This window comes from Aedes albopictus, chromosome 1 (assembly GCF_035046485.1).
Source record: "Aedes albopictus strain Foshan chromosome 1, AalbF5, whole genome shotgun sequence".
Lineage (NCBI taxonomy): Eukaryota > Metazoa > Arthropoda > Insecta > Diptera > Culicidae > Aedes > Aedes albopictus.
The window spans coordinates 113,484,488-113,500,851 of NC_085136.1; the positions used below are offsets into that span (position 1 = coordinate 113,484,488).

General features: G+C 44.8%; 1 non-coding gene across 1 annotated transcript; it reads left to right on the forward strand.

Annotated features, from left to right (window-relative positions):
• The first annotated feature begins 426 nt into the window (after positions 1-426).
• On the forward strand, positions 427-499 carry Trnam-cau (transfer RNA methionine (anticodon CAU)). The gene has a single exon. It is a non-coding gene; the product is annotated as a tRNA-Met (tRNA).
• The last annotated feature ends 15,865 nt before the right edge of the window (positions 500-16,364 follow it).

Sequence of the window (16,364 nt, forward strand, 5' to 3'; positions counted from 1 at the left end):
AGCACACATTTTAAAGTGTCGTCACCCCATCATTTGGGAAACACTGAGTTCGTAGGTGAGGCGCTTTCATCGTCTATCCGAATTTCGAATCGTTTTCAATACGAAAGTAATGAACTTTGAGTCCCACGCTCGTCATCACGTCCTAACGAATTTCATCCGTAGCCACGCCATACTCCGGTCGTAGACAGTATATGTGGTGTTTGTTCTTAATCTAATAATAGTTCATCGTTTCTGTTTCGGTTCGATTTGCTTGTAGGATATCGGGATGGGAAGCGTTGTTTTGTATACCACTTGTTTGGTTTCACATGCGAGTAGAATTTCTATTGATATCATTCAGGTAGACACATTGTATAAGAATATTTTTCTCATGATTCACACTAAAATATTTAATCATGCTATTGTCATTATTTGGTCACTGGGCACCAAGCCTCGATAGCGCAGTCGGTAGCGCGTAAGTCTCATAATCTTAAGGTCGTGAGTTCGATCCTCACTCGGGGCAGTAACCTTTTTTGTTTACTAAGACTTCTCTTTAATTTTCGAATACCAGAAATTAGCACCGCGAATAATGGAAGGCATCCGTCCGAAATTGAAACCAATTTGCGGAGGAGGACTGACACTCGTTCCGTAAACAGCAATTAAACATCAAGAAGGAATGTTATAACAGTCAGTAGTGGATACCTTCAACTTGTTCTTCCCTGCGATGATGATGGTGGGTAATTATCTCCGCTTTCAAGACGGTAACTGAACCGTCAAACGTCATTGTGGTTCATTATCTGTGAACGGAAGCGGTTCCCGTCTCGTGATGGTCGGGAACAACTTCACCGGGCTGGCTGACGACGCGACGTGGTGGTTTCCCCGGTCCTTGGTTGTGATGAACCGGGTGTAGACAGGCGAAGAAAATGAAACTAAATCGCGCACGTGGAAAGGGAGCATACCTTGACACTGGCTGTGAATGCCATCTTACAACACAAGTTGCTCTCGCTTGGGAGTGGGCAACATCTTATTGCCAACAGCAACGGTGAAAAGAATAGGACTTGTTCTTGTTTGCTCTCCACTTGATTGTAGTAATGCAGTCAAGGTGAACGGAGCAATTGGAATTGTTGAAAAGGATAATTTAGATGCAAATTTTGCTGCTTCGGGGATTTGGTGGAAACTGAAGAGAGGAAATCGGTTCACAACGTTATAATGTTGGTAAATGAGACGAACATTATGAACATTAGTGTGGAACTCAGCATTAGATCAAGCATTATAGAAAAGTGCCTATCGAAAAAGTCTTTGGCGAAATGTTCGCGTCACGTGTCGTCGTTTGAAATCTATGTATGACCTGTGGAGGGATAACTAGTTATTCTGGATTCAGCCACGTGACGTCAATGAGTAACTAATCCACCAATTCCTCTCGATGTTCTCCGATGATCATAAAGATTTATGTTTATAGGTGAGCTCGTTCCATATTTGTAATATTTGTGAACGCAAATGTACCGTCAAGGCGCCATTCACCGTGGGGGCTCCATTCACCGTGTGCCTTCGAATATTTTTTCATTATTTCCATATTATGATTGAATGATGGAGTATGGCAGCATAATCGATCGCGTTCGCTATTGTCTCGAGTGAAAATCAAAACAATAGATGCGCGGGTGTTTAGTGTTCAGTATTGTTTTGTTCTTTGCTGAGTATTGTGTTGTTCTTTACAGAGAAGACCATTAATCAAGAAAATTAGATGATCGGCATTGAACCACAAAAACCCCACAACAATTGGTGAGATCTTTCCAATATTATTTATTTATTTATAAATAATTCTACTTCAGTATATTTATTTTATAACTGCATATACGTTGAAAATTCGCTATTTTCAACATCCTTTCATATATTGGAAGATGCTTCAGTTCTGGGCTCTTTCTAAGTTGATGAAGGGATTTATAAATGCTTGCAAGGACTTGGCCAGGTGTGTGGAGCTGAGTGAATCTATGATATTGTAGATAGTAGCGACATCAGCGATGTCAATGGAAATTCAACTTTGCAACTCCATCCAAGATTTGTGCAAGTATTCAGCTATGCTATTTCCATATTATGATTGAATGATATGACAATTTCCCTTCAATTTCACCAATACAATGTTGTATTGGTGAAATTGAAGGGAAATTGTCATATCATTCAATCATAATATGGAAATAATGAAAAAAATATTCGAAGGCACACGGTGAATGGAGCCCCCACGGTGAATGGCGCCTTGACGGTACTTGAACTTGTTGACAAAATAAATAAATGAAAAATGATTAAAAGGAATAAAAGAAAAACTTATAAAACATATTAAATTCAGTTTTTGAATTGTAGAAGCTTCATATTGATTACGGTAAGCTACACATAAGCACTTTTGAGCCGTGACCAGGATATTGCTTTCCCCTTCCCCGACTACATAACGTAACCTCAAATGTACCACGGTGAGGCTTTCCCGTCCTATTATTGATTGTGGAGTAGACTGGTCCAAAGGTTTTACTAAGGAAGTTGCTGCAAGATTTAGAAATTACAAAATTCAAGGTCTCCTGAGATTGGAGGTTCCAGATTTTTACCTTTCCTATCGAATAATCTTGTGGTACTTCTGGTTCTGTTTCAAATGTTTCAGTGTGCGACTGAATCACATCCTGTTCAAGAGCTTCAGTATCGCAGAGTTGAAAATTTTCATTTTCAATGAATGAAATTCAACGTGAATTTTGAAAATTCTCAACTGAGGGATCAAAATAAAATTCATTTTGGAGAATTTTTTCACCTATTCATTCATTTTTCTGTCACTGACAATTTTCATTGAGAAATAAAACTGGACCGTAACTCCCGACTACACTTCCAATCACCTCGAAACTTGTGTTTAGTAGTTGATTAGAATATTAATTATGCTCTCTATTTGTCCATTAAGCCGGATTGTGCGTCTGTTAACAGAAATTGGACATTTTACGACGTGCGAAAAAATATTCGTGACAGAGAATTGAATGAAAAAAGAGAGGCATACAGCTGACAATGAATGTGGCCAAACACGAATGAAAAAATGAGAATGTCAATCTTCACTTTCACTCTTCAATTTTTTTACTCTCTGGTATCGATCCTTTGTGGAATTTCGTCCAAAAATTATTGGATTACGGATTACCTTTGCACATGTCCCTTCTTTGACCTTATACACGGTCTCCTGCGAATTCAGGTACCAGGTGAGTACCATTCCAATCGCATTATTCCACCGTTTGCGGTACTTCGTGAGTATTTTATGACCATTTTAACACTACTGCGTTAAACGTCAGCGAGGCGCTGAAGCGGTAGGACACGTTTGTCAAGAACTACGATCCCGATCAACATTACCATGAAGTTCCCCATCGTTTGGATCACTTAGAGAAGGTTTGTTGCGAAATCGTCCAAGAAGAGTACGAGAAGATGGACTTGTTTAACGCAATTTAGAGCTACGCGGAACTGTCGATGAACCCTATTTCCGTGTAAAGACTGGATCGTCGTCGAAGATACCACCCTCGCCAAACCTCGCTGCTGTTGTGCCGGTGCCCCTGCTGCTCAACCCACTTTGGCTAATGTAAAACAGCCAGACTTCGACGGAGACATCAACAATTGGCTGACGTTCTACGACACCTCCATGTCGACGAAGATCTCCCAGGTCCTAGAATTCTACTATCTTCGGGCGGCTTTGATGAGTGAAGCTGCCAGGTCGATGCATACGGTCACGATTACGGTGAATAACTACGCCGTCACTTGGGATACGTGGTTGAATCGTTACTTAAATAAGGCCATTCTTCGCAAGAAGCACACACGAGCCCTGTTGAAGCATCCCAAGATCCCGAACAATAACGTTGAAGCCTTGCATACGAAGGTCTTTGAGCATCTAGGTTAACTAGTTGACCAGTTCATCTCGATTCTCATCGAATTGTTGGAAGAAAAGCTGGACGATGCGGCGCTCCCCGCTTGGGAGGAGTTCATCGCGACGAACGCTCTCCAAAATACAACGATATGGTCGATTTTTTGCTGAAACGCGCCCATATACACGAGAGCATTTCGATCAATCGCCCGCAAAATAATGCTTCTAGGTCGTTTAGTCGCTAGGCTGTCCCAAAAAAAAAAACGATGTTCGAAAAATCAAGGTGCTCAACCCTGAAAGATATGCATATTTAAAGCACTTTTGTAGAACTTTTTGATTTTCTTAAAAATCATTTAGAGGTTCGGCGATGTTTGAAAAATTGTCATGAAAAGTCTAAAAAAAACACATTTTTTCGTAATATTTTTTCAACTTCTGAATTTTCCAATATTTTTATAGTTTTCTATGGACCTCTAGGCATTCTTGAAAGGGGATAAGTTTTTGAAATACTGTATTTATATTGACGGCAGAACCGTTTTCGTGCTGATAAATGGACTATATTTTGAGAATTTTTCATCTAAATTTGAGAAAAAAAATACATGCACGATTTTTTTTATTTTTAACTTTGAAAGTTTTATCTGATAGTACTATTTGTTGCGTCATTTCTATTAAAAAATTAAAATTTCTTGTCTAGAAGCTGAGATATCAGGATTTTAGTAAATGTACAATATTTCAATTTTTTGCAAATCTTTGTATATTTGAAATATTGTAAGGTCTTTGTGACACTCCAATGTTCGTATAATAAAAGAAGTTAAAAAAACATTAATCATGGATCTTTTATTCTGGGCTGGTTCGGATCGTCAAAGCTGATCGCTACTCGAAGGCTGGAGTGGTTGAAGCCAAGATTGGCCAAGGATGAAAGTATGACGACTCAGTACGCATGTATCGCTGATTCCAGCGAATCGCTCGCTCCAGAGAATTTTGTGGCGTATCGGTAGTTCAGAACCGATCCAGACGTACGAGTTAGTAACTGTCACCTAAAGGCCTCGCACCATCATCCTTCCTCACCACCAGAACAATTTTGCAGCTCGTCGAAGATGAAGGCATCACGTTCCCGAAAGCAAGCACCACTATCAAGAAAAACCCTAATTAATCCACCTCGCGGTGAAGGCACCTTTCTCGTGCCTTCGGAAAACCCATTTCAACAAAACCCAAGTGACATGTTGATGAATTCGACGTGAAATTAATCCCAAATAATGATTTCGATGAAATTCGCAAAACCAATAAAAAACCATAGGTTTTCACGAAGAAGTTATTTCGTATTTTGTGTTTCGATATAACTTACACTAATGTTTTTCCTAATTTGTACAAATTCTGGGGAACAAGAATAATGACGCAACAAAACATTGATTCGAGTGACTTCGTAGTTTATAAGGAAGTTCATTTCATTTATTTAGTTGACACCAAATTCATGATAATACTAAATCAACAATTTGCCGCCATAATACTCGATTTGCAGCTGCAGCTCTCCAACCTCGGTCACGCCCAACACACGCCAGATCACGCTCCACCTGGTCCGCCCATCGTGCTCTCTGCGCTCCACGCCTTCTTGTACCAACCGGATGGTTAGCAAACACCAACTTTGCAGGGTTGTTGTCCGGCATTCTTGCAACATGCCCTGTCCACCGTGTCCTTCCGGCTTTGGCCACCTTCAGAATGCTGGGTTCGCCGTAAAGTGCAGCGAGCTCGTGGTTCATCCTTCTCCGCCACACACCGTTCTCCTGCACGCCGCCAAAGATCGTTCTTAGAACCCGTCGCTCGAAAACTCCGAGTGCTTGCAGGTCCTCCTCGAGCATCGTCCATGTCTCGTGTCCGTGGAGAACCACCGGTCTTATTAACGTCTTGTACATGGTACATTTGGTGCGGGGGTGAATCTTTTTTGACCGCAGTTTCTTCTGGAGCCCATAGTAGGCACGACTTCCACTGATGATGCGCCTTCGTATTTCACGGCTCACGTTATTGTCCGCCGTTAGCCAGTGGTGGAAAGCATCATGCGCTTGACGTGTTTTTTGGTTCGCATCAAACACAATCTTTGCTCACGCGCTCGCGAACCCAAAAAAAGAGAACGGTTCACGATTTCCCGAATCGACGAACCAACACAAAACAAATGTCGAACGAGCAGAATCGCAGTTGGTTCGCCAGAATGATCACAATGTAGAGCACTTGGTTTGTTGTCATTTTTTGTACACTTAAAGGTAATTAGTTGGGTGTTTTATGATTATACTGGTCAGGTATCATACCCATAAATGATATCGACGAAAAAGTTTACCAACATTTGATTTCATTACAAAAATATCGGCCGCGAACCTCTAAAATAAAAAAAGCATCGCGCTTGCAAAAGATGCGATGCACTCGTTGGCGTTCGTGTCGTACGATCGTGAGCCACAAACGTGCGAACACAATCGCACAGTAAAGGTTTGCGATGCGATGGCATTTTTTTGTAGCGCGTAAGCACACGTTCGCGATCAATTTCCACCACTGCCGTTAGCAAGGAACCGAGGTAGACGAATTCTTCTACCACCTCGAAAGTATCCCCGTCTATCGTAACATTGCTGTCAAGGCTTGTCCTGTTTCGCTCAGTCCCACCTACCAGCATGTACTTTGTCTTAGCCGCATTCACCACCAGTCCGACCTTTGCTGCTTCACGTTTCAGGCGGGTGTACTGTTCTGCCACCGTTCCAAATGTTCTAGCAATAATATCCATGTCATCCGCAAAACAGACAAATTGGCTGGATTTCATGAAGATCGTACCCCGGCTGTTGAGCCCGGCTCGTCGCATAACACCTTCCAGGGCGATGTTGAATAGTAGGCAGGAAAGTCCATCACCTTGTCGTAGTCCTCGTCGAGATTCGAATGAACTGGATAGTTCACCCGAAATCCTTACGCTGTTCTGCACACCGTCCATCGTTGCTCTTATCAGTCTAGTCAGCTTCCCGGGAAAGCTGTTCTCGTACATAATTTTCCATAGCTCTGTGCGGTCGATACTGTCGTATGCCGCTTTGAAGTCGATGAACAGGTGATGCGTTGGGACCTGGTATTCACGGCATTTCTGGAGGATTTGCCGTACGGTGAAGATCTGGTCCGTTGTCGACCGGCCGTCGATGAAACCGACTTGGTAACTTTCCACGAACTCATTTACTTTAGGTGAAAGACGACGGAAGATGATCTGGGATAGCACTTTGTAGGCGGCATTCAAAATGGTGATCGCTCGAAAGTTCTCACACATTAACTTGTCGCCTTTCTTATGGACGGGACAGATTATCCCTTCCTTCCACTCCTCCGGTAGCTGTTCGGTTTCCCAGATCTTGACTACTAACTGGTGCAGACAGGTGGCCAACTTTTCCGGGCCCATCTTGATGAGTTTTGCTGCGATACCGTCCTTACCAGCCGCTTAGTTGTTTTTGAGCTGGTGGATGGCATCCTTAACTTCCCTCAGCGTGGGAGTTGCACCAACATAGTCATTTCCTCCGCTGCCTTGGTCCTCCGTGCCTACATTCTCTTCGCCATTCAGGTGCTGATCGAAGTGCTGCTTCCACCTTTCGATCACCTCACGTTTGTCCGTCAGGAGGCTCCCGTCCTTATCCCTACAGATTTCGGCTTGAGGCACGTAGCCTTTGCGGGATGCGTTGAGCTTCTGATAGAACTTACGTGTTTCCTGTGAACGGCACAGCAGTTCCATTTCCTCGCACTCCGCTTCTTCCAGGCGGCGCTTTTTCTCCCGGAAGAGACGGGTCTGCTGCTTCCGCTTCTGTCTGTATCGCTCCACATTCTGTCGAGTTCCATGCTGCAGCATTACCGCCCGCGCTACATCCTTCTCCTCCAGAACCGCTCTACACTCCTCGTCGAACCAATCGTTTTGTCGACTCCGTTCTACGTACCCGATAGTGCTCTCGGCTGCGTTGTTGATGGCTGCTTTAACTGTACTCCAGCAGTCCTCTAGAGGGGCCACATCGAGCACACCCTCGTCCGGCAACGCTGCCTCGAGATTCTGCGCGTATGCGGTGGCGACATCCGGTTGCTTCAGTCGCTCTAGATCGAACCGGGGCGGCCGCCGGTAATGTACGTTGTTAATAACGGAGAGTTTTGGGCGCAGTTTAACCATCACCAGGTAGTGATCAGAGTCGATATTAGCGCCACGATAGGTCCTGACGTCGATAACGTCGGAGAAGTGCCGTCCATCAATCAGAACGTGGTCGATTTGCGATTCCGTTTGTTGTGGTGATCTCCAGGTGTAACGATATGGGAGGCTGTGCTGGAAGAAGGTGCTACGAATGGCCATGTTCTTGGAGGCGGCGAAATCGATGAGGCGTAGGCCATTTTTGTTCGTCAGTTGGTGGGCGCTGAACTTTCCAATCGTCGGTCTGAATTCCTCCTCCTGGCCTACCTGAGCGTTTAGATCCCCTATGATGATCTTGACGTCGTGGTTTGGGCGGCGGTCGTACTCGCGTTCGAGCTGCGCGTAAAATGCGTCTTTGTCATCATCAGTGCTTATAAGGAAGTTATTACTGGAAAAATCAATATTGTACATTATATCGAAGCAAAACGTACGTTATTATATCGTATTCGCTAATGATGTACTTGGATATTTTGGTCGACATTTTTGAACTTCGGTCATCTTCCCCATATCAAATATACCCATATTGCAAGGTTTAAGAGCCTAAAACTCCATTAAACAACCGCCATCTTGAATTAGGAGCCGCCATCTTGGATTGTAGACCGTCATCTTGGATATTCTGGTCATTTTTTTTTAAGTCTAGACATCTTCCCTATTGCATGGTACTCGAGCCTAAAACTCCATTAAACAGCCGCCATCTTTTATTTTTGATCGCTATATTGGATATTCTGGTCACCACTTTTAGAGTCCAGCACCACCTTGGATTTTAGATCGCAATCTTGAATATTGTAGTCACCATTTTTGGAGTTCAAACAACTTCTCGATGCCAATTATACCATTATTGCGTAGTTCTAGAGCCTGAAACTCAATTAATCAGCCACCATCTTGAATTTGGAGCCGCCATCTTGGATTTTAGACCGGCATATTGTATATTCCTGTCGCCTTTTTTTTACTCCGGACATCTTCCTCATACCAAACATACCCATATTGCATGGTTTCAGAGGCTAAAACTTTATTAAACAGCCGCCATCTTGAATTAGGAGCCGCCATCTTGAATATTAGGCTGCCATCTTGAATTTTTGGCTGACATCGAGGAAGCTCTGGTCTCCAGTGTTGATTTCCGCACAAACCATCGTCAACCATGCTGAAGATTACAAAAATGAGGCTTGGTTCAGTTTTACAGTCAGCTCTACTGGTACTGGTCTAGATCACTTAAATGGCCATAACTCCGAAACGCTTTTACCTATATGGACCGTTTTGAATAGTAAACAATGTGATAAAACTCCGGTTCGATTCGAGCTATAATTCGGCCAATGAGAACCCGCATAAACGATAACCATAGCATAGGCGCCAACTTAGGGGGCAAGCACGGTTTTGCCCCCCCCACCTCCCCATAAATGACGATTTTTCGATTTTCCTATAAAAAAAAAAAAAACAGAAAAATCGGGCTTTGCCTCCCTATAATTTGGCCAAGTTGGCGCGTCTGATAAGAAGTGCTTAACCACCCATTCGGTATATAGTTCGAACAGTATGCGGTATTGTTGAATCATCTATGTTACGGTCCGTGAATGGTGTTGGTTTATTAGGGAAGTGCCTTTAAAGGGAGTGAACTGTTTTTGCGCACAGACATACTTGCACACATACAGACATCATCTCAATTTGTCGAACTGAGTTGATTGGTATATGTGACTTGACCCTCCGAGCCTTCTATCGAAAATTCGATTTTTTGAATGAACACTTTGGTAAACGAGAAAGGCAAAAACGTGTAAGTGGACGATCCAATCTACGGTTACCACAGCATCGAAGAAGCCATCGAACTCCGTGAAGAACTGGACAGTCTTCTACAGGAAGTTGGTTTCCGTTTCCGGAAGTGGTGGCTGGCTTTCTTCTCGAGTCACTCGGGACACAATTGTTTTTGGAGTTCGATCCTAAAGAAAGCATCTGGACATTCGGATATTTTCCGCTACGACGTCTCCGTTGCTATAAAGAAAGAATCGTTGACCTACGATAGCACGGCTTTTAGTCCCTTTTGGCACAAACTTCCACATCGAAAGATTCGCCTGTGCCACTGGTCTTCAGTCTGTGGATCTGCATTGTTTCACGTATTAGTCTTTTTGTTCCTTCTAAACCATAGAAACTGAAAAGTTTCCCATATGATCTGCAGCGCCTGAAAAAAAAAAGAACGAATCATAGTGTCTAGTAAATCACCCATTCACCTGCTAAGCCCATTCGTTGACGCTGATGGGCTTATCCGTGTCGGTGGCCGGGTGCGACTAGCTGATACACCCTACGACGTGAAGCACCAAATCTTCTCCCCGAATTTCACCCCTTTACCCGCCTCCTACTGATGGTGGGATTCAGATGATTCTTGAAGCCGTTTGCAACGAATTATGGCCTCAGGATGTTCCGAGAGCTGTTCGGAGTGCTATTCGAAGCTGTTACGAGTTCAGTAGAGCGAACTTGTAACCAATTCAACAACAAATTGGCCAACTGCCGATTACCGGAGTCACCGCAAATGAAGCCTTTGTCTGCGAAGAGGTTCATTATTGTGGCCCAGTTTTTCTAAAGGCCTTTCATGGCAAAGCTGCAGGCTGGAAATGGTAAATCTGCGTTTTTGTCTACTTGAGTACAAAGCTGCCATAATTCTGCAAAGTGACGTAAGCGACATTGACAATTTCGGCATATTTTTGGTTATTCTGCATCAAACGCCTGGTCGTTCTCTAAGTTTTCTTCCATATATGCTAGATTACGACTAGATCTTGCATTCTGATATAGCGAGCATACCACAGTGTTATTATTTTGCCTGATATATTCCAAATGACGTTGAAACTTAGGATGTCGATTACGTCACTTTGCAGAATTACGGCAGAAAGGCAGTTCACCTCGAACTCTTCATCGATCTGAACTTCTTTTTGAATGAACGCTTTTCTGAATGTGTGGAGATGAAGACGAAACAGGCCTCAGCATTTGTTCTCCGACAATGGTACAAATTTAATCGGCGCGAAAAATTAACTTGCACTGCCGTCACTTCTTTGAGATATGCGTGCTGCTTGGGTAGGTCGAAACGGGAACGAGAGGACAAGCCTTATGATAGTTGGGGATTCGTTCGAGGTTGTGGAAAATTTCGTCTACCTTGGATTCTAATCAATCGCAGACAACAAGACGCATCATTACTCATCACTCTACGGCGAACCTAGCATCCAGAAGGTCGCAAAAGCTGGAAGGCTACGATGGGCATGGCATGTTGTGAGAATGTCGGAAAACAACCCTGCAAAGCTGGTGTTCGCAAGTGATCCGGATGGTACAAGAAGACCTATAGGGCAGCGTGTGACAGCGTGCAAGATAGGCGGACCAGGTACAGAACAATCTGGCAAATGTGGGAATGTGGCCGAGGATGGAGGACTGCAGCCACGAACCGATTGTGCGGCAAGGAATTGTTGATTCAGTTTTATCGTAATAACGATGTAATACTAAATAAATAAATGAATGGGAAGCCGTTGTTACATCTGTAATATGAAGAGTATAGAGAAATCCGTCCCGATACTTACCCGGTGAGCCACCGTTGCCCTTCAGCACGGTTTTTTCGTTCCTTGTACAATTGCGATAGTTGCGATCATTCAACCAGGCGTTCATTGTAAAAGTTTTTATCAAAAGAACTTTGAGATAGTAAGCTTCTTAGCCAGCTGTACCGTAATTCTAAATTTTGTCTTCGTGTGAGTTTAGAAGTTTAAATAAAATATCCATTAATTTTAATAAAACATCTTCACATTGACAATTTTTGCAAAGAGTACAAGAAATCAGTGCTCAGTTGAGTTCTGATTTCCCCATATATCACAGCTCAAATCAAACAATCCAAACAGGCACAAGCCCTTCACAGATGCTGTTTAGATTCCACCAGTCGCATCCAGCCTCGTGTGTTGATAATTTATGCCATCAAAACATGTACAATTCAAACATCCGCTACTACAAATTCCAAGTGCATACATTAAATCAGGTGTGCCGGTGTAGGTACGGTTGTTGGAAAAGTTTTATCAAAAATTAGTCCGTTGAGGATTATTTTTGTCCACCGTTCCCTTTTCCTCGTTAGGAACGTACCTATCGCCGCCGTCAAGCGCAAACCTAAACTACCGGCTGGCTGCTGTATGCTGGTGACAGGGTAAACACGAGCGTGTAGTTTGTTCCTGGTAAACATGGAGCACCACTCACTCTTTTGCCACCATTACGGTTGGACCCCGAAGTCGGAGGGGGATGCCTAGTTTTAGTTACAATATTTGAACAAACGATTTAACCACTCACAAACGGTGTTTTCACCTACCTTCCTAGCTGCGGAGAAGGTTGGTCTTGTTCAGCACAGGACGTGGTGTTTAGATGTCCGTTCAAACGGTACCGTGCTTCTACATCGCTATGGATATAGTTTACGACCGATGGATTTGGATGAACCATTAGGTAACCCTTTCGAGTCTGGTGATTACACACATACATTTATTTACCCAATATCACATTAAAACAAGATATAATCACACAATAGTAGGTACGCCACAATACTCGGTACTAGTGTACTCTGCCTGGTCCGTCCATCGACCTCTTTGCACTCCATGCCTTCTTGTGCCAACCGGATCAATAACAAACACCAGCCTTGCAGGGTTGTTATCCGGCATTGTTGACACATGCCCTGCTAACCGTATCCTTCCGGCTCTGTCCACCTTCTGGATTCTGGGTTTGCCGTGAAGTGCAGAGAGCTCGTGATTCATCCTTATCCGCCACACACCGTTCTCCTGCACGCCGACGAAGATCATCTATAGCACGTGCCGCTCGAAAACTCCAAGTGCTTGTAGGTCCTCCTCGAGCATCGTCCATGTCTCGCGTCCGTAGAGAACCACCGGTCTTATTAGCGTCTTGTACATGGTGCATTTGGTGCATGGGTGAATCTTTTTAGACCGTAGCTTCTTCTGGAGCCCATAGAAGGCCCGACTTCCGCTGCTGATGCGCCTCCGAATTTCACGACTAACGGTATTGTCAGCCGTTAGTAAGGAACCAAGGTAGACGAATTCTTCTACCACCTCGAAAGTATCCCCGTCTATCGTAACATTGCTGCCAAGGCTTGTCCTGTCTCGCTCAGTCCCACCTACCAAGTACTTTGTCCTAGCCGTATTCACCACCAGTCCGACCTTTACTGCTTCGCGTTTCAGGCGGGTGTATAGTTCTGCCACCGTTCCAAATGTTCTAGCAATAATATCCATATCATCCGCAAAACAGATAAACTGGCCGAATTTTGCAAAGATCGTACTCCGCCTGTTGAGCCCGACTCGTCGCATAACACGTTCCAGGGCGATGTTGAATAGTAGGCAGGAAAGTCCACCACCTTGTCGTAGTCCTCGTCGAGATTCGAATGAACTGGATAGTTCACCCTGTTATGCTGTTCTGCACAATGTCCATCGTTGCTCTTATCAGTCTGGTAAGCTTCCCGGGAAAGCTGTTCTCGTCCATGTTTCTCCATAGCTCTGTGTGGTCGATACTGTCGTATGCCGCCTTGAAGTCGATGAACAGATGATGCGTTGGGACCTGGTATTCACGGCATTTCTGGAGGATTTGCCGTACGGTGAAGATCTCGTCCGTTGTCGACCGGCCATCGATGAAACCGGCTTGCCAACTTCCCACGAACTCATTTACTTCAGGTGACAGACGACGGAAGATGATCTGGGATAGCACTTCGTAGGCGGCATTTAAAATGGCGATCGCTCGAAAGTTCTCACATATTAACTTTTCGCTTTTCTTGTGGATGGGACAGATTATCTCTTCCTTCCACTCCTCCGGTAGCTGTTCAGTTTCCCAGATCTTGACTCCTAACTGGTGCAGACAGGTGACCAACTTTATCGGGCCCATCTTGATGAGTTCTGCTGCGATACCGTCCTTTCCAACCGCTTTGTTGTTTTTGAGCTGGTGGATGGCATCCTTAACTTCCCTCAGCGTGGAAGTTGGTTCGTTCCCGTTGTCTTAACTGCGTTCTTAGGTCCTGGTTTTGTGGTCCCAGACTAGCCTGTCTAACCTGAAAGGGGATTTCTTTACGTTCCGTACGATAAACGTGTTGCTCTCACTGATGTTAAAACTCTACTCATTTATTAACGAAAATCTTTTTCTATCGAGGCCTCGTTCTCGGTAGTGGCTACGTGACCCTTTCTGCGGGATCAGCATAAGCGCGTTCATCGGCCGGGTGGCCTGATCGCGTTTCTGCTGATCCATTTGTTTATAAATTATCGTTGTTTGGTTTGCGCATTTCTTGCTCAGAGTTCTTACTCTGCTGCGCCAACATAGTCATATCCTCCGCTGCCTTGATCCCCCGTGCCTAAATACTTTTTGCCATTCAGGTGCTCGTCGAAGTGCTGCTTCCACCTTTCGATCACCTCACGTTTGTCCGTCTGGAGGCTCCCGTCCTTATCCCTGCAAATTTCGGCATGCGGTACGTTGCCTTTGCGAGATGCGTTGAGCTTCTGGTAGAACTTACGTGTTTCTTGTGAACGGCACAGCAGTTCCATTTCCTCGCACTCTGCTTCTTCCAGGCGGCGTTTTTTTTTTCTCCCGGAAGAGACGGGTCTGCTGCTTCCGCTTCTATCTGTATCGCCCCACATTCTGTCGGGTTCCATGCTGCAGCATTACCGCCCGCACTGCGTCCTTCTCCGTCGAACCAATCGTTTCGTCGGCTCCGTTCTACGTACCCGATAGTGCTCTCGGCTGCGTTGTTGATGGCTGCTTTGACTGTACTCCAGCAGTCCTCTAGAGGGGTCACATCGAGCACACCCTCGTCCGGCAACGCTGCCTCGAGATTCTGCTGGTATGCGGTGGCGACATCCGGTATGTATGTTCAGTCGCTCTAGATCGTACGGGGGCGGCCGCTGGTACCGTACATTGTTATTAACGGAGAGTTTTGGGCGCAGTTTAACCATCAGATCCTATCCAGCACATCTGCTGCAGCGCTACGATTCCGAACCCGCGGACCTTCAGTATATCGGCAAGTATGTGGGTGCTCCCGATGAAGTTAAGAGATTTGCAGTTCCGCGTACCGAGCTTCCAATCGCAAGTTTTCGTCGCTGTGCTGTGGTCGTCGCCATTGGTATCGGTTCACATTCTTGTTGATCTTTTGGTGCTAGTCTTTTTTACGGCTGACTCGCAGGGCCTGACTCCAACCCACTATCCCAGGGAGTACTTGGAAGACCGAGAACATCCTTGGAATCAGTACTCTACGAGACTATCTTCTATGGACCTGCAGGGTGTTGCATCGCTTATACTTCTGAAGGCCTCTATTTGCGAGAGCTCTTGGATGTCCTAGAACATCCTAGGAAATTGTGGAGCTTGGAATTATTGTGGACAAGCGGGTGCCCCCAGGAAGTAACTTGTGTTTACACTTTGACGTTCACGAAGTAGTGACGCGATGACAGTTTGCACGCCCACTAGATTGCTTGGTGTGCATTTGGCAGACCATGTGCTACTAGCGTGCATCGGAAGTCTAGTCGAATAAGAATGCAGATTCAGTACCACACAGAAATCACTACTTTGCGGGACTATAGGATGTTGCAACGCATCAGTAATGTAATAATACTCCATTGGCCATTCTTATAGATCTTAAGACCCATATTTTGTTACCGTACGAAACAGTAACATTTTGCTTGGCTGATGTTTTGGGAAAGGAGGATATATGTTTTCCCGCGATAAGGTTCAACTTGAACCCCATCCGATCGTCCAAGTTCGCACCAGTGGTGTGTGGTTGGTACTGACGAGCATGCTCAAATTGGTAACGAATTCGACGACGATGGTGGATCGGAAGTACGAAGGCAATGGACGCCGAAAAAAGACGAACGTGTGGTGCGGATGAGGGAACGATCGGAGCAACCGAGAGGGGTATTGGGTACGGGTTATCGCGCGATACGGACGTCGACGGGATCGTACTAAGGCCACGTGACGTGTCAAAGACCAAGTCAGGGTGTTCCGAAGCTCAAGGTAGTCGATATCCTCGTAAGTGTTGTCCAGTCGGCAGGACGAGTTAGAGTTGTAAAAGTTCCCGTAACCATAATACGCATGCCCTCCCCCCTCCACGGGCACGAACCTCTGAAATGTCTGGACCCTTTCCCTTCCTTAACATGTAGGGTTTTAAACCGTATCAGTGATGACTACGCTTGTACTCGCGGAAGTTCTTTGAGGCTCTAGCACATTTTTGAAAATTACTTCTCAAGAGAACTATACTTCGTAGACCTAGGATGTTGCACCGTGATCGCGAGTGAAATCCCCATAAATCTACAACCATGGTAGACAAATAAGGCAATCTTAGTGCATTTTCACCTTTATCTGCGTGTAGGC